This window comes from Pteropus alecto, unplaced genomic scaffold (genome assembly GCF_000325575.1).
Source record: "Pteropus alecto unplaced genomic scaffold, ASM32557v1 scaffold5, whole genome shotgun sequence".
Taxonomy (NCBI): domain Eukaryota; kingdom Metazoa; phylum Chordata; class Mammalia; order Chiroptera; family Pteropodidae; genus Pteropus; species Pteropus alecto.
In genome coordinates this window covers 3,831,617-3,853,301 of record NW_006441953.1, presented here as the reverse complement: position 1 = coordinate 3,853,301, position 21,685 = coordinate 3,831,617, and the positions used below count along the sequence as shown (strand labels likewise).

At 36.8% G+C, this 21,685-nt stretch overlaps 1 long non-coding RNA gene across 1 annotated transcript in view; it reads left to right on the top strand.

Annotated features, from left to right (window-relative positions):
* The window catches only part of LOC112485479, a 104,557-nt gene that overhangs the window by 81,926 nt on the left and 946 nt on the right, over positions 1–21,685 (top strand). The gene's annotated exons all lie outside the window — the stretch shown is intronic.

The following is a 21,685-nucleotide window of genomic DNA, read 5'->3' as shown; positions in this document are numbered from 1 at the left end:
CTACCATCACCATGAAGGCATTTGCTGGATGTTAAGCTTAATATTGAATAAGCCACACCATGCTTTGCCAAATGAATGTGAGATCACTAAGGCTCGAAGAGAGAAGAGAAATACAAATTGCTATCATTTACTAAATTTGGTCATCTCATACAGTCACAGTCTGTCTATTTTTCTATCTCAGCATGTGTAAGCCCTACCTATCCTTTAAAGCTCAACTCAAACATAACTTTCCCTGTGATGCCTACCTTAATCTCACTATCCAGGATTCATAGATCTGTTATCTGAATTCTCATGGCTCTTTAAGCACACCACTCTTGCCAAGTATCTATGTCTATTTTGCTTTCTAGTTATTTAAGTAGCCATGATTTATTCCTATTAGAATGTAAACTTACTGGGGAAAAGGTTCGTCTAAATGAACTTGGTATTTACTCATAGTAAATATTCTTCCAAAAAGGTGAAAACAATTAAACTAGATCAGATAGAAATATGGAAATTCAAAATTAAAACTCAGGAAACAAGTTTTTGAATAAGAAACAAGGACCAGTAAAGTTATTGAAAAGTCGATAGTTACCCTAGATAATGCAGTTAGAATGGCTGGCAAACAGAAAAAAAAAAAAGAAAAAAGAAAAAAAGCCCAAATTTAGGCTTTCTTACTTCTTTTCTTCAGACTGTTATAACTTATAGTGGTCTGTTCTGTTCTTTGAGGGACTATTTAATAACCAAAAAAAATTTATTTCATAAATTAAATTTGAAATCGAAACAAATAAAGACACAAAAAGGATTATTGAACTAGAAAGAAAAGAAAATTAACATCTCTAACAACTAATCTGTAGTTTGAAATTTACTATAAGTCTTTCCATTTGGATGATATTTGTCATTTACATTGGTATGATTCAGGCTAGTCCACATTTCATATAAATACAACTGATCTTTACTGATTTTCTTTGACATGAAATTTTAGTCTAATATAGTAACTGTAGAGCAAAAAAAGTTATTTCGTATTAAAATGAGATTTAATCTTCTCAAATACAATTGAAATGATATTTCATTTTATCATTTTATTTAAAACACAGGGGTTGGCTTTGGTATTCTTTGAAATCTACATTGAAGCCACACATCTCCTGGATAGCTTATCTGAGTGTGCTTGAATCAAAGCAATGTGACTTTCTTCAATGGAAAAATAGCTAATTAAGTTCTATCATTCCTTAGTCATCATCAGAAAATAGCCAACAATTGATTTGGGAAGGCAGGGAGTATCTTATAGAAGCTGGCACTGATTTTTTTAAAAATTTATTTTATTGAATCTGTGTCCTAATGATTAACACAGAAATTCCTCTAGCAATTATAGACTCTCTTATAAATGACTGTCTCATAATTTACAGCTTGCTAGGAGCAGCTTCAATTCAAAACATGTGTGTAATTCACTCTTCTGGCTCATTTCCATCCCATCTCCCCACCCAGTTCAGACTCTCTCACATGTATGAAATGCTCCACGCTGAGATTATGTGTTCCTCTTTACCAGAAAAACTGACCTACCATACAGAGAATACTATAAAGAAGTCCATAGATCAGGTTTCACACTTTATTTCTAATCACTAATTTCAGCCTCCTCTCTCTTCTGCCAGTTTTTTTCTTTGCATCTTCATTTTTTTTAAAACTATCAGAGTTATAGAGAAACAACTCAGTTTATAAATTTGAAGTTTAGTTCCTTTTTTATTTATATTTTTCTTCCTCTAGTTGGGATGCTAATGATATGCGAAATTTCCAAATTATGAGTATTAATAGATAAAAGAAAAAATAAAAAATGATTTGGTGACCATATCAGCCAAAAATTCCTACCTGAACAATCAACATTTGAATAAAGAACCATATTAAAATTTCTCTGTTCTGTAAAAGATATATAATTTGGCCATAGCTCAGATCTTTATTAGTAACAATATTTACGCTATTATTAAATGGGTTTATTTCTTTTCTATTGTGTATGATAATGAGGGTTGGGGAAAAGTAGATAGTCATATTAAAAGCTCTGAGCCTATATGGTGGTGGGTTACATTTCCAGGAGGATAAATTTTTGCTAAAAATGTATTAAATTTTTCAATGCACTATACCTCGCCAGGCTTCCCAACATGGAGCAGGGTAAGGAATGAAGGTGGGAAAAGACTTAAATTAATAGACAAAACTGCAAAAGATATTGTATCACGAAGGGCTATCCAGGGAACCATAAAAATGGAGACAAAGAAATGGATCCGGGACCAATACTATTCATTCAATCAACATTTTCCAACCACCTATGATGGGCTAGACTATGGAGCAAAGTTCTTGGGACAGTGTAGGAAATATGAGAGTCACTGTACTCTATCACCCTACCCATCTCCCACCCGCCGCCCCTAATTTTCAGTCTAGTGTAGAGCTGAAGGGGCTAGGAGGAGGTAGCAGCAGCAGAAGAGATAGTCAGTCACGAGGACAGAATGGAGTGTACGAATTAGGAAAGTGTGCTTCAGGCCCAGGGCCCTCATGGCATAAGTGTTTCTTTGATACAGTCCTAATGTGGTTTTATTAAGCTAAAGATAATAGGCTGAAATATATAGAGATAACTAAGACAGAGTTTTTGAATACAGGCATGTAAATTTAGCAGGTGCCACATTTGGTATACACAGATTACCATATTATGAGGCAGTATGTGAACCATGCCATTAAAGAGGAAAGATACAATTGAAAATTTACTGAATGCCGTAACACCAGCTATGTCACATTGTTTCCAATGCCCAGTGTTCCTTCTTTGATAAAGCTGCCTTGCCATCAACTGCCAACTCAGGGAAGCAATGATGGGCTATATTTTGCCTAGATGTGGCTAGTATTTGGACTGGCAGTGTAGACCTGAACCAGATCAGCTATAGTCTATAGCTTGGTGAATTATACATGATGTAGCCAAGCCTGAAAATATAAATTGGTCAACTTGATTATTTTTCATCAGAATTGAGCTTAGAGCCACTAAGAAAACAGAGCAATTAGCATGAGAAGGTAAAGGCGAAATCATGACTCAGAGAGTTGAGCAGGACCATGCAGTCCATGAAAAAAACAGAACATCAGAGTCAGGTTAACAAAGAAGCTTTGTCACAGTCCTGGAACACCGGGAGTGTCCTGGGATCCCCTCCTCTGTCTAACTGACAAGATTACTTAACATTTCAGGGTAGTAGGAGGATGACGAGGGCAGATTAGGGAGAATAATGCTGGTAAAGAACCTGAATTAGCTCAGGAAAGAATAGGAGAAAGGAAATTCAAAGCCTCAAATTCAAACAACTACTTCGAGGAGTTTTATCATGAAGGGAAGGAGAGAAATGGAGGGGGCAGTGATTAGAGAAAGGAGTTCGGTCAGGAGTGGAAGTTTTCTTAGGAAAACAGTGAAAATAACACTTTCATTTTGATAGGAAAGATTCAGAAAAAAGGGAAACAACGGTGATGTAGGAACAAAGGGATAGAGTTGTTAGATTGACGTTCTTGAGCAAGCGAGAGGCAGTTAGAACTTTGTAATGGGAAGAAGACAGCACTGGCTCCAGTTGCTTGTAAATAGGTAGCCGTGGCCATGATAGCTTGTGGAAATTCTCTTCTGATTGTTTTTATGTTCTCAGTGAAACTGGAAATGGCATGAGCAACTTGAGAATAAAGAAAGGATTGGAGGTACAGGAAATTGAAGGAGGGTAGGACAAAATGTGAAACTGTTGAAAGAGAGAATGAGGGACTGCAGAGATGTGATGGTAAAGCAGCATTTGGGGCCCGCTTGATGGTCAGTAAACATGAATTTAAACTGAAACCAGTCAAGGTCAGTTGCCTTGTGGGTCTGGGGTAGGCGTAGACTTGGATTGAATAATATTGTGATTGGCCAAGTGAGGTCTACAAAAGGAGCTAGAAATAGGGGTATAGTGGTGTATGAAAGAGAACGGTTAAAGTAATTAGCTATGGAATTTAAACTTATCAGGGGGAAATGTGAAGTTGTGAGGGGGTGAAAGAAAGTGAAAAGGTGTCAGGTGAGGTATCCTAGTTGTAGGAATGAGTGGCTAAGATAGGACAAAGGATGAGATCCTTAGAAGAGAGAAACACAATGAACAGTATTCTCATTCTTTAAAATGAGCTGTTTATGAGTCCGTTTCTCCTATAAAAATCAGGGTTTCACAACATTGGCACTATTGAATTTTTGGACTGCAAAATTCTTTGTTATGTACGGAGAGAGCTGTTCTGTTTATACTGTAGGATGTTTAGCAACATCCCTGACTTCTATCCACTTGATGCCAGAAACACCTTCCCAGCAGTGACAAAACAAAACTATCCCCAGGCACTGCCAAATGTCCACTGGGAGACAAAATCAGCCTTGAGTGAGAACCACACCACTAAACCATAGGCTTCTTAACAGGGAATGTACCTTTTTCATTATTATATTACCAATGTTTAAAAAATACTTGAGCACATAGTGAAAATTCAATTAGAAATGTGACAAACTAAATATTTTTAGTAAAAGTCAATAGGTGCTATGTTGACTGTCTCTAAGGTCACTCCCAGTTGTGGTGATTTTGTAAGAGAACTCACAAGATCCAGCATACAGTCATACTCACAGTGAAGGTTTACTGCAGCAAAAGGCACAGAGTACAATCATCAAAAGGAAAAGGCATGTGGGGTTAAGTCTGGGGGAAGTCAGGTGCAAGCTTCAAAGGATCTCTCCTAGTAGACTCACAGGGGGTGCCCTTAATTCCCCCAACAACAAGTTGTGACAACTCACTGCTGGCTGTTCCCAACCACTGAAGCTTGTTAAAAGCTCAGTGCCCAGGGCTGGCTTTTATTGGAGGCTGGTGATGTAGGCAGTCTCTGCCTGGAACCCAAATTCCAGAGTCTCCCCTCTCCCCCCCCACACACACAAAAAGCAGGTACTCAGGGTAAACCATATATTTTTTTTTTGTACAGTTTAGGAACAGTGAACCAATTTTGTCAGTTCTAGAAATAGTAGGAAACTTCCATTCCAAAATTCGAGTTCCCAGACACCAACCAAGGGGCAACTTTGTAAGCAAGACTTTCAAAGGATAGAAGTCAGGTCTGCTGTGTGAACTTTTCTCTGTGCAAGGAATTTATATAACACATCACATAGTGAAACAACACAATTTAGACCTAACTCCTTTCTTCAAGATTCTTAATCCCTGCCCAACTGCCTCATTTCCCATCTTTTTTCTATACCGATTTGCAAAAAAAGAAATGTCTAAAGTTCAGCATTGCACAGCTCTGTGTACTCCATTTCTTTGGAAAGTAGTTCAGGGGCCACTTCTTGTTTATAAGGAATGATGCCAGGAGATCCAAAACTCTCTACGTCTCACTGCAACCTGCCAAGAAAACAAGATATTCTTCACATTAGTTAATAAAGAAAACAAAAGAAGGGCTTCTATTCATGCAATATTTAAGAAAACTGTCACAGCTACTTTAGAGCAAAATATACTTAATAGAATAAACTTATTCTTGAAATTACTGAAGCAAATTACTGCAGCAAAATCATTAACACTAGTTGCTTGATCTGTTGGCCAGATAAAAATATTGTCCAACTAGGTAAAGCCCTGTCTCAAAAAAAAGAAGTAATTCATACATAATTTACAATTCTCATAACTATGAAGAATTGATAGTAAAAGTTACTTTCTACAAGCCACAGCAGAGAACAGAGAAGCTGCAGGAATGAGAAATATTGAATTGCTCTCTGTGACTCTACATCTTGCTTAATTAAAATGCCCTCGTAAAGAAACTCTAATAAAAATTAAAAAGTGGGACTATATCAAACTAAAAGTCTTCTTTACTTCAAAGAAAGCTATCAACGAAATGAAAAGGTAACCTACCAAATGGGAGAAAATATCTGCAAATTATATATCTGATAGGGGGTTAATATCCAAAATGTATAAAGAACTCCTACATGACTCAATAACAAAAGAAATTTGATTAAAAAGTAGGTAGAGGATCTGAATAGATATTTTTCCAAGGCAGACATAAAGATGGCCAACAGGTATGTGAAAAAAATGCTCCATATTACTAGTTATCAGGGAAATGAAAATCAAAACCACAATGAGATAATACCTCACACCTGTTAGAATGACTATTATAAAAAAAAAATGAGTGTTGCTAAGGATGTGGAAAAAAGAAACCTTTGTTACTATTAGTAGGAATGTAAATTGATACAGTCACTATGGAAAGCAGTATGAAGGTTCCTCAAAAAATTAAAAGTAGAACTACCATACGATCCAGTAATTCCTCTTCTGCATAGTTTTCTGAAGAAAATGAAAACACTGTCTCGAAAAGATATCTGTACCATCCATGTTCATTGTAGCATTACTTAAAATAGCCAAGACATGGAAACAACCTAAGTTCCTTTGATGGATGTGTATATGTGTGTGTGTGTGTGTGTGTGTGTGTGTGTTTGTACAGTGAACTACTATTCAGTCATAAAAAAGGAAATCCTGCTGTTTGCAACATTATGGATCGACCTTGAGGGAATCATGGTAAGTGAAATAACTCAGTGAAAGTCAAATAATGGATGACATCACTTATATGAGAAATCTATTTTTTAAAAAAAGACTTCCTTTCCCAAAGAAAAACAACCCAAGCTCACAAATATAGAGGAAAAATTGGTATTGGTGGTTGCTGGAGGCAGGGAGTAGGTGAAATGGGTGAATGGAGTCAAAAGGTACAAATTTCGGTTATAAAAAAAATAAGTTATGAGAATGCAATGTACAGCATGGTGACTATAGTTAATAATACTGTATTGATTATTTAAAAGTTTCTGAGAGGAAATCTTAAAAGTCTCAGCACAAGAAAAAATTTTTTAACTATGTGTGATGATAAATGTTAACTAGACTTGAGATCATTTCATAATATATACAGATATTGAATCAAGTTGCAAATGTGAAATTAATGCAATGTTATATGTCAGTTATACTTCAATGAAAACAATAACTGAAAACTAGAAAAAATATGCTCTAATAAAATGCAAGTGAATGACAAAGTATATTTTGGGAAAACCTTGAAATACACTCACACTTTTATCAAGGTAAGTAATTTGTAAGCTCCATGGACATTAAGAGCATGGAATCAGGTAGACCTTGGTTAAAGTCCTGCATTCTTCATCTAGTAGCCATGACTTTTGGGCAAGTGACAATTTCTATAGGCTTCAATTCTCTCGTCTATAAAATGGAGTTGTAATAGGACTATCTACTTTCTAGATTTTGAGTAGCAAAAGAGGTAATACATGTAAGTAAGCATGTAGTCTGTCTTCATAACACTGGCCCATAGTACATTCTCAAATTTCTGCTGTTTCAGTGCCACATTATTTGCTATTGCTATTTAATCATTCATGCTTCATTCAAAAAACTTTGACACTAGACCACGCTCTTGATAGTAGGAACATATCTGTGAATAAGATAACACTGTGAAGATAGAGGGCATGACTAAGAATCAAACAGGCAAATAAGTATGTGATTAAACAAGTGGTTACTATGTTAAGTAAAAGTAACAAAATAAACAAAACAACCCACAAATTATTGAGATACTTCAGTGTGTTAGATGCTGGCTTTAGGAACCTATAAATTAGTGTGTAGAGCATATGCATCTATCTATTTTGTAAAAACAAACATCAATAAAAATAATTCTATTAATGACTAATGATATATTTGATATGTGAAAGATAGATATTGGTTTATTCACATGGCATTGGCAGGAGGAAGAGGTGGTATTTTCTAAATCTTTACCTAAATTCACAAATTGGGGTTAATATGCTACTTTTGAGAATTTTGAGAAAATTTTAAATTAAAAATGTTTTTAGAAATGTCATTTCTATATAGGGAGATTATTTTAAAGATTTTCACAAAATTCTCATAAGAAATAATGTATGTTTGACCAAGGTATCAGAGGAAGAGAAGAAACAATAACAAGATAATTCTAATTTAGCAAATATTATACCTTGTAACTGGTTAGATGTAGACAGCAAGAAAGAGGAGGAGCCAAAGAAAACTAAATTCCTGGTTGAAATAACCAGATACACTTTAGTTAACTGGAGAACATTAAGAGAGGAGTGGGGTGCTCAAAACGGAGGGATTATGATTTGACCTTTGAGCATGTTGACATTAGGCACCTACAGGACATCTGAGAGGAGATAGCTTTTTGACAAGAGGGTCTCTGTCTCAGGAAAGACATCAAGACTGCAGATGGTATTGACTGGGAAGTCAGTCAGTTTATCATTTATCCAGTGTCTGCTCTGTGGCAGGCACTAGCTAGGCCTGTAAAAGCTGTTAAGTCAGAGGCACCTCCTGGTTTGCTTCCTGCTCTCCACTCCTTCACTGATCTTGCTCTCTATTCGCTCTTCCACTTAGTCCCTGACTCCTATGCCCCTACCTTACACCTTGTCATTATCAATAACTTCGAGTAACTCCACAATCTCAATTTTAAGCTTTCTAATCTCCGTTTACCTAGTTTGCTCCATCTGGTACTCTGACTCCAAACATTCCTTAGCCTCATTGGAACCTACAATTTTACAACTTTTTCATTGTCAATTCTTAACCCCCTCATGTTCTCACTTTGCCTCTTACATAGCTTAAATTACAACTCTTTCTCCCTTGATGATTCCTACAGAGCCTTACTTTCTTGGTCATCTTTCCTGCAGCTAGGGGTTTTCATGTGATTCATTTCTGGCCCATAAACTGATAGTAGAAACCCGATGGGGTTTGTGTGTATGTGTATGAGTGTGTTGTTGGGGGGTGGTTTTGAGAAGGCTTTGGTGTGTTTCCTCCTTCTCCCCTTTGTCCGGCCTTCAGTGAGTTCACAATGGCTAAAGCCTTAGCAGCTACATTGCAATTGTGAATGAAAAGCCATGAGAACTGCCAAGATATTGGCTGGCTTGACACATTGCAGCAGCTGAATCAAAGGTAGCAATTGCATTCCTCTGGATATCTTGTTATGCAAAACGCAATATCTATTCAAGGTTGAAAGCATTCCTAAGTAATATGCCCTTGTGAGTGTTTTGCTGAATCTGTGTCCTTTAGAGTGTTTTGTGTTAGGATGAATGTTTTTCACCAATATTCTGCTATAGGCAATGGGGAAAATTGATGATGTTTAAACAAAAGAAAACAGATTTAGATCTGTATTTTAGAAAGAGCTCTCAGTTGAATGTATGGAAGATTACAAAAGACAACCTTTTCCTTCTTTAAGATAATTCTTTCTTCCTCATTCCATGTGGTCTTGGTGGGGATTAAACATAGTCTCTAATTCCATGGCCCTAGTAATTACTCCAGGGAATGATATGTGAACCATGTACGGCCAATCAGAATCCATTCCTAGAATTGTTCTAATCAGAGCCTTAAGGGGATACTGAGCCCTGATTCTAGCATCATAGAGCCAAGATGCTGTGAAGTCCCATTACTTAGGTCATGTCACTCATCTTTCAGGCCAGCTTCTCTGGAGTTTGGAGTAAGATGTTTATTAGGGATCAACCCCTGTAAAAGGAATGGAAAAGATACATAGAAGATTGTAGTGAAGGTTTGGCAAAGCCTCAGCTAATCTGGCAGGGAGCTCTGAAGTAAAGAAAGCCCATTGGTATCCTACATGTATGGGGCCCAAGTGGCTGGCCAGCCTCAGTCAGTCACCAGATGAATGCTACTGTGAGAAAGTTGTGACCTTGAGTAAGGTGGCTTTCTGCAGCTGAGGCATCTGACAGCTGGAGGCTGTTGGCTCACTGCAATCCCTACAGCTGGCATCAAGTCCTGTCTGGAAGGGGGATTTGGCAGGTGCATCTCCATGTCTGTCATATCTGCCATGTGGAGAAGGTCTGCCCACAGTAGGTGAGAATGGGGCCAAGCTATTGACAAAACTAGAGCTGAGGGAGGAAAAAAAAAACCCTAAAAAGAGACTTAAGTCTATAGACCCAGTTATGACTGAGGCCAGAACTATTCTTACCATTCTTAGTTACTAGAGCCAATATATTCTCTTTTTTGGTTTAGCCATTTTGATTATGTGAGTCAGAATTGAAAGAGTTAAGACAATAATTGATGTGAAAAAACAGTAAGTGGTAGAGAGACCTTTACAGAGGTTGGGGAGACTTGATGAGGGACTAAGCAGCAATAGTGTTGAAAAAATGTTATGTGAGAAAATTGACAGGCCACATGATTGATTTAATGCAAGGACCAAGGAGAACAAAAATTCTCAGATAACTTTCCAGTACTTGGAGTAGGTGATGTGGGAGGATAAATGCTATATTTCAAGTACATACAACGAACTTATTTAAAATATAGAATGCTGGCTAATAAATTCTCAGTGAAAAATATCACTACCAACTGACAGGAAAGCTTAGAACGGCTGATCAGTTGAGGAGTCTTTTTGGTTAGAAGGACCTATTTGTGAAGGTAAATTTAAATCAAAAATTTGCTTGGGTCAGGATAAATTAAATTAAATGACACTTCTTTGTCATGAAGCTATGATACTCATCTTCACTACCAGGATAGATCTGTCCAGAAAAAACTGAATGTTTTAGAAGTTGGCTGAGATACTTTGGACAGTAGTAGCAAAAAACTGGAAAATGTTTGAATCTTATTTATATAAATCTCCAATTTTAGAAAATTACACCCAATGACCTTTCCCCTGAATTTTGTTGTACATCTTCCTCTAGTGTCAATTACTCTCATTTTACCATCCCACACAGGTACATGAGTAGTAGAGAGGAGAGGAAGGAAAATATCAAAGAGAAGTCCATGGTAGTCTGGTACTTGCTTTGTTAGATTCCCAAACCTAGAACTGAAGCTATCACATGCTATAGATGCTTTTTAATATCTTTATTTCATTTTCCACATAGGTTTGGCATCTATCCATATGGGAGAAATTAGTGATATACACGACACCTCTGATACTCATGATATGTAGTCATTGTACAATTAACATTATCCTGAGTTAGCTGCTGCCTGAACTATACACCTGTCTAGAAAACTGTATAATCCAAAGGTATAGACAAAGAAAAGGTGGGTTGCATGATTGTGGGCACTAATTATAGTTCTTTGTACTTTGTATCAGATCCTCATTATACTACCTCTACCTCCTATTTTTTCAAATTACTCCTTTCCCTCTTAACTCATAGCCCCTTATTTGTCATTGCCTTACACTGTCTGAAGGCTCATTGGACCTCTTGTCACTTACCACTTCCCAATTTATCTAAAACATAAATTCTCAATGGGAGCAATAGCACCACAAAGAGGCAAGCTATTAAATATAGGCTAGGCAAAAACATCTTAGATAGAATGTTTTGTGGTTCTCCAAAAGGCCAAGGTACATAGGCAGATGTATAGTATATATGTGGTGTTCAAATTTCATGGGGAGACTGACTAGGAAAAAAAACGCTTAAAAAGACACCTTAGGGAGTGATAATGGAAAAAAAAAAAAAAACCCTGAGAAACAGTGACCTAAAACAACAATGTAGCTGAAATATTCAATTATATCTATACTGACTTCACCACCTCCCTACATTTCCTTATCCCAGTCATTTTCTATAGTGTCTGGTCCAACACTGTTTAATCGAAATAATGTGGCTTCATATGCAATTTTAAAGTAACTGCATTAAAAACATATAAAGAAATAGGTGAAATTAATTTAAATAATATATTTGGCTTAACCCAAATTATTCAATATACAAACCAATATAATAATTAATGACATACCTTACATTCTTTTGTGTGTGGATAAAATCTTCAAAATCCAGTGTATGTTTTACATTATAGCCCATTTCAATTCAAATATTAATCTTTATTGAAATTGCTTGATCTGTTTTTTGATTTCATGAGATTTACGGTTAAAAGTAAAATCACATGCCCAAGTTACTGTAAACATATTTAAATATTTCTAATAACCAAATACAATATATGATGTTTTAATTTTAATTAATTGAAATTAAGTGAAATTTCTGTTTCTCAGTCACACTAGACAGATTTTAAGTGCTCAAAAACCACATGTAACTAGTGTATACCATGTTAGATAATGCAGGTTTGGTTTATTACTCCCTCACAGTCCTCTTTCACTTTTTTTTCTTTTCTGGATTGCTGGATACAGATGCGGTGAAGATTGGGATTGTAAGGCACTAGCTCTGGACGGGTATATGATATCGAAATTCATTTGAGTCCTCACTGTTATTAGGCAATCGTATGACTCACATTTTGTGCACTCCCTTTCACAGGGATAGCTACTAACAAGGTACAAGTATCAGGATTTCTCCAGTCTGACGTCAGGGCAGACATCACAAAATGAAGATAGTGTTGTTTCCCACTGAACTCAAATGCAGCCTCAGAATATTTTTATAGGTCATTTAAATTAATATAACTCCTCTAAAGATGTTTTAGTCAACTACAATAAATTAATTGAAATTACCATAAAAGTTGAAAGCATCCTGTCATCCTTGTCTTTGTTCATCCTACCATATTCCTTTTCGGAATATGTTTTAAGTGAACGTAATGGGTTTTAGACTAGGATATAAAATGATTCATGAGCAGCAAAAGGCAAGCACCAATAGCATACAGGTTAAAAGCAAATCCCCCGTGGTGAATCAACTTGGCATTTAATTCACTTTCACTACTTATCATCTGTACAATCTTGGGCAAGTCACCTAACTTCCGTGAGTCTTAATCCCTTTAAAAGAAATTACCATGAAATAAAAATGTTTTCCCTTGAATTAAAAATAAAATAAAATAAAATAAATAAAATAAAATAAAATAATGATACTAGCTTTGCAGGCTGATTATAATAATGAAAAATATACAATCTATCATGCATTTGGCACAGAGCTTGGCACATAGTAATCATTAAAATTAAATCAATATATTTCACCTTGAGATAATTATATTATTAGATAAATGTTCCATGTTTATATTGTTTGACTTCCCAACCAGCTTAACTTCTTGGGAGGAAGAATTACGTGCCATTTGACAATTTTATCCTTTCAGAGGTTAGCAGAATTCTAAGCATAGGGCTAACCTTTGATAACTAGTGAATGAATGGATCAATGTGACTGTAAACTTATAATTGCTCTTATGATATTTAAAAGATGAATTTGCCTACTTAGGTCAAAATAGCTATTAAATATAGGTTTGGCAAATTTCTATGACACCAGACCTCAGTCTAAGAACTATAGGTCAGGGCAGATTCAAAATTCTAAGATTTATGCTAACGCGTCTTAGAGTCCATGCTACTGCCGGTGTTTTAATTGGAACTTAGGTCATAGGGAGAGTAAGGCAATGTGGTAAGGACTTGGAGAGCAGACAGTTTCACAGAGGAATGACAGCAAATTGAAAGGCCTCAGCATCATAAAATATGAAGTAGTTAAGAAGGAGTTATTTAGGGAACGGTCTGCAGTAGGCAAGAAATACAAGTCCCAGTTGGTGAGTATAGCATGGCATGGTTGAAAATACACGGTTAAGGTAATCAGCAGAGGGACAGCCTTACAATCAATTACTTTTGAGTATATTTGGTATTATGTATTATAAATTCAGCTATTGAGACTAAGTAGGAGTAGGACTTTAACATTTAGAAAGAACTGTGAGGGGCAAATTAGTAACCCAATTCTAGGTGAAACTCAATATAGCCAGTAAAACCAGAGAAAGACTCACCAGGGGTCCCAACCCCAACCTACTTTTCCCCATCAGCCCAGTAGTATACAGATAATTATTCCCTAATTATCCCTGCCTGTTAGGAATCAGGCCACATAGCAGGAGATAAGCAGCAGGCTAGCAAGTGAAGCTTCATCTGTATTTGCAGCCATTCCCCAGTGCTAGCTAGCATCACCGCCTCAGCTCCACTTCAGATCATCAGGCATTAGATTCTCATAGGGGCACTGGTCCTTGGTGACAAAAAGGTTGGGGGCTGCTGGGTTAAACTACCATTATTTGTTACTTGAATTATGGCAATAATCTTTTACATGGCTCTTCCTCTTCCTGTCTACCTCTTTTTCTTTTCCATTCTGCACATGGTGGCCAAAACGAAATTTCCAAAATGTAAAATGATCCTATCATTTCCCTAATTTATAGTCCTCAATAGCTCTAAATTGCTCTTAAAGTGCAAAATCTATTCCTTCTCTATTCTTTGACCTCATGTTTTACGTCGCTCAATGATGTCATTTAAAATCTAGCCACATCGAACTCTTTTCAGTTTCTCTAATAGAACACCTGCCGTGTTCTTTCTTACTTCCAGGTTTCTCAAACCTCTTCCTTCCATTTGATGACTTTACCACTTTTCTGTGCCAGGATAACTCTCTTAGCATCTTTTAGGTCTTGGTTAGAAGGCGTTTATCTTGAGAAACTCTCTCAAATCTGCCAAGTTTGGATTAGTTGCCCCTTAATTCCTTCCATGTACATCTCACCTCCTCCTTGCATTTCCTCTCCCCTCCACTCCTAAACTGTATTGGGTTAGGGATCATATGTGTCTTCTTTGGTTATGTCTCCAGGGCCCATCATAATGAGGTGTTCAATAAATATTTGTTTAATAGATAAGCGTATTCTGGAAGCTTGATTATAAAGAACAAGGCTGGTTTCTGGTTCTGTGCAATAACACCATAGGGCAGGCAGCTAGACTGGCCAGATGCTGAGCTTTAAACTACGGGACAAAGGTTACAAGAGATCCTGATTATAGTCAGAGGTTGAGAATAGGTAAATTATGAGACCTATCCCTGAAGGCTGAAAAGATGAGTAGAGAGCCAAACAGAATTTTGTAAATATTTTGTATCTTCTAGTTGTAGTTAGTATGGTAGTTAGATGATTTTTTCTTTTTCCAAGCTACTAAAAGAATATTATTTTGAACTATCCTAACATTAGTATTAATACTGAAAGGAAAAGGGCACATGATATTTATCTTATATTTTTCATGTAATCAATACACATTCCAGTTGTGAATGTTGATGGTCTTTCTCTAATCTAGATTAGTTTATAAAACATAAAATGAAACATATAAAACATAAAATACTTTAGCCATTGACTGATAAATGGAATTAATGTGTGGGAAAAATATAAACATCATCAAATACATAAACATTATCTTTTCTTGGCCAGAACTACCCAGAGCAATTGTCTACTCTGCTTACTTGATCCTGCTTCTCTAATAAATTTCATTCTAAAATTTTAATATTTACTTATATTAAAAATTATATTCATAGTCACTTTTTAAAAATTTACTGATGATCCAAATCCTTGAACGATATAGCTAATATGAAATATTTTGTCTTACTACATAAAAACAAAGTAGGGTTTCTTGTCTCTGGAAGATATTTATTGTCACTGAGACATTGCGACCGCTCTTATGATATGTCATCATATCATTACCATTTAGAGGTATTAACAACATTGAATTAATCATATACTTCCAAAGATTTTGCCAGATTTCACTAGTAATGTAGCATTGAGTTACTCTTGATTTTCTTTCTTCCTTTCTAACTTGATGGCAACGGTGGGGGTCCACCCACCCCAACTCTTTCTTATTTTACCCCTCTTGAAATAAGCCTTCTTGTTGGGCTATCTCATGCACTCTATAGTTTTTTTTTTTAAAGCACTTGTCATAATATATGCATTTATTGGTTTATTATGTTTTATAATACATTTCTCATGGAGTTTATTACAAATAAGCACATAAAAGCAGAAGTTAATCTATTGGCTTGTCAATTGCATTCTCTGTAATAGCATCTAGCATAAGACCTAAGGTATCAGGCACTGAAAAATATATATATTTTTAATAATCTCGTCTTCAGGTTTTGTCAGAAAACAGAAATTACTCTAATTTTGTGTGTATTATGTTTTATAATACATTTCTCATTGAGTTTATTACAAATAAGCACATAAAAGCAGAAGTTAATCTATTGGCTTGTCAATTGCATTCTCTGCAATAGCATCTAGCATAAGACCTAAGGTATCAGGCACTGAAAAAAATATATATATTTTTAATAATCTCGTCTTCAGGTTTTGTCAGAAAACAGAAATTACTCTAGTATTTTGAGTAGGAATAAAATTAATTCAGAGCACTGGAATTGCTAAGGGAGAGAAAGCCTGGAAGATTGTTTTTTTTAGCAAATTTGAAAGTGCAGGATTGCAGGAGATCCACTATCAATGACCTTAGTTGCATGGAATACTGAAGAGGATTATTCTCAGAAGGATGGTTGGAGCCACTGGAAGCTTCTGCTGATGATCTCAGCTGCCTGCTTACAGCAGGTGATTCCTGGGAGAAGCACTGAAAGACAAGAAGTGCTGCCAACCATGATCTCATCTGCCTGAAAGCAGCTGCTGCTGAGAAAAATGGCTTCTCTTCAAATCTTTGTGAATGCCTCCTTGGCAGACTCTAACCCTGACTAATACTGAAAAGGGATTTTGGGACATGTAGTTCCATGGTATAGATAGGGATGAGAGTAAAGCTGATAGAAGGCTATTCGGCACACCGAGTCATAAGGAGGGAGTTCCTAATTAGAGTAAGAATGGCCTAGACTATAAGCTTCATGATGATAGGGATATTAATTTAAAAAAAAAAATCAATCTATCCCCAGCACCTGGGTGCTTATGGCAATGATGGTTAGCTGAGCAACACAGAATCACATACCTTCTTTCATCATGGACATTTGTTTCCATAAAATGTCTATTTAGCTACTTTTTCCAGCTTCTCTTGCATCTAAGTGGGACCATATAACTAGTTCTTGCCAATGCGCTGTGGGCAGAGTGACGTGTATCTATTCCAACTTAAGGTAGTTAATTATCAGACACTTATTTTCCCAAGGTCTGTTTTTTTTTTTTTTTTTTTTCTCTGTTATCTGGCTGAGTGTAGAACATCCAGCAGATGATTCTGAAGAGATCCTAGAACATGGCAGTCACTAAGAGAAGTATCTGAGATTTTATTTTTGCTTGAATGAAAACCTCTGATCAGTTTTGAATCGGTCTGATGGGGCCTTGTGTATGAGAACGAAACCATGTAGTGTAAAACTGATGAAATTTCAGGGCTGCTTATTATAGCAGTTGATTACTCCTAAGCGCTTAAAAAAAGTCAATGAATATATGAATAAAACAGAAAGGGTTGCCATGCCCTTTCCACAGTCTGCTGAGGTCATTGCTTAAGGATGAGAGCCCTGACAAGCTAACTCCATTCTGGCTTGTTCTTTGTGCTTCTTCCCCTTAACAACTCACACACTCGCCAAATGTTGTTCAGAGATATGACAAGACTAGTTTCACAGCTAATTAGAAAGGGTCTCCTATTGTTAGAAGTTAAAAATTTTTTTGTAACTCAGCTTTCTGATCAAAACTTTTTAGAAAAAGAAACACCTTGAAGGTGATAAAAGGTATCATTCCTAACATAACTATCTTGCTTGCTTAAAATCCCAAACTCCTATTATAATAACTATGTACGATGGCAGATGGGTACTAGATTTATCAGGATGATCGCTTCGTAAGTTATATAAATGTCTAATCACTATGTCGTATACTCGAACTTAATATAATATTGTATGTCAACTATAATTGAAAAAATTTTAAAAAATCAATAAGAAATCCAAAAGAACAAAAATCCCAGAACTTTTAAGTACTTCCCTAAGTTTAGTTATTCCTACTCGAAGATCTGAGAATAAGTGAGAAAGCCAGGAGCCTGTGACATACCTGAAACTTCACTCTAATCTTGTGAAAGAATCAGGTAGTAGAAATTAACCAGATTATTATTTTCTGATATGTCTTCAAATCCTTTTACTAAATCACTTTAATCCCAGCAGCACAGACAAAAATGATAGACAACAACAACAAATTGATAGGCACTATATTAACTGCTTAATGTATTCCACCAGCTATTTATTTCACACATATAACAATAAGGTCTCATTATTATTATCCCAACTTTACTGATGAGGAAACTGACACTCAAGATTAAGAAAGATTCCTAAGGTCGTATAGCTAATACTATATTTAATACTTTTCTATGACTTAGGAAAGAATTTATGCATTCGTTGGTAATTTGCTTGATATACTCAAAACCAGTAGTAGAAAGTTTTTATATACATTTTGCCAGGTTGTGTTGGGTCATTTTCTTTACTAAACACCCTGTGAAAGAATAGGTTATTTCTTCATATATTTGGTAAGAAATTTCTCTTGATTTTAAATTATTTCCTTTTATACTAACTTCTCCATGTCTGCATAGTATACTTATTATGAAATTGATTTTCTCATGGCTTTAAAAACCAGAGACAATTTGATTAACATTTAGGGACTAAAAATGTTGTCTTAAACTTTCTCATATTATGCTAGTATTTTAAAACCAGAAATTAAAAGCATTTTCTTAAAGAAATTTTATTTATAGCTATAAGTTTCAGTTCCATATCTATAGATATTATTCATGTTGAACTTTTACAAAATAAAAACTTAAAAACTAAATAAAATAAAATGAGAACTCTTGGTTTGGGATATAAGCTAACTATTTCTCTGTCAATATGGTCCAATAACAACTACTGCTGCTATGAATACAATTGCTATGATTATTCCTCTTGTTGCCATAATTATTTGTTGAGTTTCTATTATTTCCACTCACCATACTAGGTACTAACATATAAGACATTAATCTTTAAAACAACCTTGTGAAGCAGATATTACTGTCCCTATTTTACAGGTAAGTAAGCTGAGGCAAAGAGAATTTAAAAAACTCCTCCCATAGCACAGATAGTGTTAGTTAGTGGCAGAGATCAGATATGAACCCAACTTCAAGTCCTGCTGTCTTTCATTACACCAATCTGCCTCTCCTCACTCATTTATAGACACATGTGAAATAATAGTCCAATTTGCTTACCCAGAATCAAAGAGAAATGCTGAGCTGTATATTTGAGTGCTTTTGGTGTAACAGCATAGACTTCCAAACACATGTTATGGTTTTCTACCTTTGTGTTTACACTTTATGTGCTGCCTTCTTAACTCTTTTCTGCTATTCAGGTCCTAGCCATCTGATAACGCTCAGGACATACCTTTATTGAGGTGGCAATAGATAAATACTAGCCAGGTGAATGCTTCTCTTATGAAGCCTTCCCAGATTCCATCTATGCACGTGATCCCTTATGTGAGCTTCGATAGGGGAATGGAAAGGAGGAACCAATGGATCAGGCAACCAGCTTAGCACACAGATGGAGGGAGCGAACATAGTTTATTCCAGCTCCATGGGTTCACTGAAGCTTGTTAAGAAAAGGAACGACATCCACTTCTGATGATTAAAAGCACTGATCCCATTAGCATTGCTTTAGTTCTATAATTTTGTAAAACAGGAAAGGAGAAAAAAATCTAGACAAGAAGCAAAGGTTGACTCAATAAAATTAGAGGATTTATTTTAAAATTAAGGTGTGACCTTGTTCTCTGTTGGGTGGCTACTTAACTTTTTACATTGCTGCACAAGAATGGCCCTCTCTCACACACAGAAGTTTCCCACCCAGAAAGCTGATATACCAGCTGACTGGCCGTAGAGTCTAGGAGAGGAACTATCATATGACTTGACTGAGAATTGGTAAGCAGCTAGGCTATCTCTGGGAGACTGGGTCTTCACACTGAAAATCCTCTGAATTCATAAGGTGGGATGACATAAACTAACCACTCCTGTTACTTTCCTTTTATAATTTCTTCACAGTTTATATTTCTTTTTCTTCTCTCTCTCTTTTTCTCTTTGAAGAACCCAAGACTGTCCAATGAGAAAGCAAATAGGCCTCAAATAAAGAGTTGTTCTGGGAAATTGGGCATTTTGAGACTAGCTAAACTAGATAAGAATTCATTCTTTGGCTTGGCTGGCTGGCTGGGAAATGAATAGATTAGAGATGGTGGAAGATGGATTGGAGAGTAAGAAAGTACAGTACAGTGGAAAAGTGAACTTGGAATTAACATACTTGGATTCATTTCTGGCTTTGCTACTTACTGTGTGTGACTAGGTCTTTTCCCTTATTAGTAGAACAAGAAAATCTGACTATTTGATCCCTGAAGTATTTTCTGGTTTAAAAAACTTTTATTATTAGAATAGAAGAGGATAATTGAAGTTAAGCAATGCTTGGGTAAGGCTCCAGACCTTCTCTAACTTATGTTGGTTTGCAGAAAGCTGGAGGAAATCCTGCTTCTTCCAAAATTTTCCTAGTTTCAGAAGGCATCATGGAGCCTCATGAGGAAGGGTCTCTGATGTCAGGTAGCAGCTGAGGGGAGGTGGGGGAGGGTGGCTTTCCCATTACTTAGTTTTCCTTTCCCTCTTTGTCCTGGCTTAAATAGATTTTCTGTCTCAGTGATAACTACCCCCTCATGTAACCGCCCTCTCCTCTATCTACTTGGCATTTCTCTATTTTCTTTCCTACTTTCAGACACCCACACTTTCCATTATTGGTTCTGAGCTAGGTCTAGTTTATCCCAGTGGGATGCTTTGCCCTGGTTCCAGGGAATGGAGAGTTCTGCTGCTTTGTCAGAGGTGATGGAGGTGCACTGGAGTGGAGAGGGCGCTGGGGGTCTTCAAAACTATACAGTTGCCTGGACTGTTAGACAAATTAAATGAGAGTGCATAATGAAGAGAAGACTAATGGAAGCAGATCTTCTCTGAAAAGACTTTTTCCAACAACACTACTAATAACCGACAATGATTATACTCATGCAGGCACTGTGCAGAGCACTTGGCATATAGAGGCTCGGAGGTTAATAACTTACAGAGGACATAGTTCATAAATGGCCAAAGCAGGACTTAAATCCAGCTACATCATTAGACCCTGTGCGTTCTCAACCACTGAACAAAATGATCTCCAAGCGTGGTGAGCAAATGTCTGATCACCTCCTGAAGGTTTAGAATGAGAGAATGGTTACAGAAAGGAGTTAAAGTGTCCAAAGTCACTTCCTGTCAGTGAAAAGTGCTTAGATTCTGGCATGAAGAAGATGGAAAGGCAAAAGGATTCAGAGCACACTCTTAAAGTGTGCTCTCTGTACCAGCATATCATACCACCTGGAAGCTTGTTCGAAATGCAAATTCTTGGCCCTCACCCCAGACCTACATTATCAGAAACTAGGGGTGGTTTTGCAATCAGTCTGAACAAGTTCTTGAGGGAATGCTAGTGGTCCCTAATGTCTGAGAACACTGTTTTAGAAGAACGGCCTGCCTTCCCCACTCCACTCCATACCTAGGAGCAGATAGATTTCTGTTGTGAAGGTTTTGTAACAGGAGCTTGAGGAACTGAACAAGGGGTGACTGTGACCTTGGGCAGGCTGGGCAGGAGGTAGAACACCCGGCCTTGGCTTTAGGGGACAGGGGAGAATGGCATACCTCCTATGACTGTGTTCTCCACATGTTCTCCACACGTGTATGGGGAAGGCCCTATTCTTCTTCTCCACTTGTGTAGGAGCTGACTTATTTCCCATGGCTGGTGTCTCTGGGGTCCTGTGTGTGCCTTTTTGTTCAATGGCCCCCTCTACCCTACTAGATGAAATGACTGCAACGGTTGTCCTTGGTTGAAAACTGGCCCCTGTACACTGGAGAGCAGGGAGAAACTGAAAGAGACAGATTACCCCAGATCAGTAGGTAGCAATTTAGAAAGCAAATGAACTGACCTAGGAGGCTTGTCTCAGGTGCTGCTGCTGGAGGAATAAACTCCTTCCCATCCCAACCCCCACCTCCACCCCCACGCCTTCCCCCACCC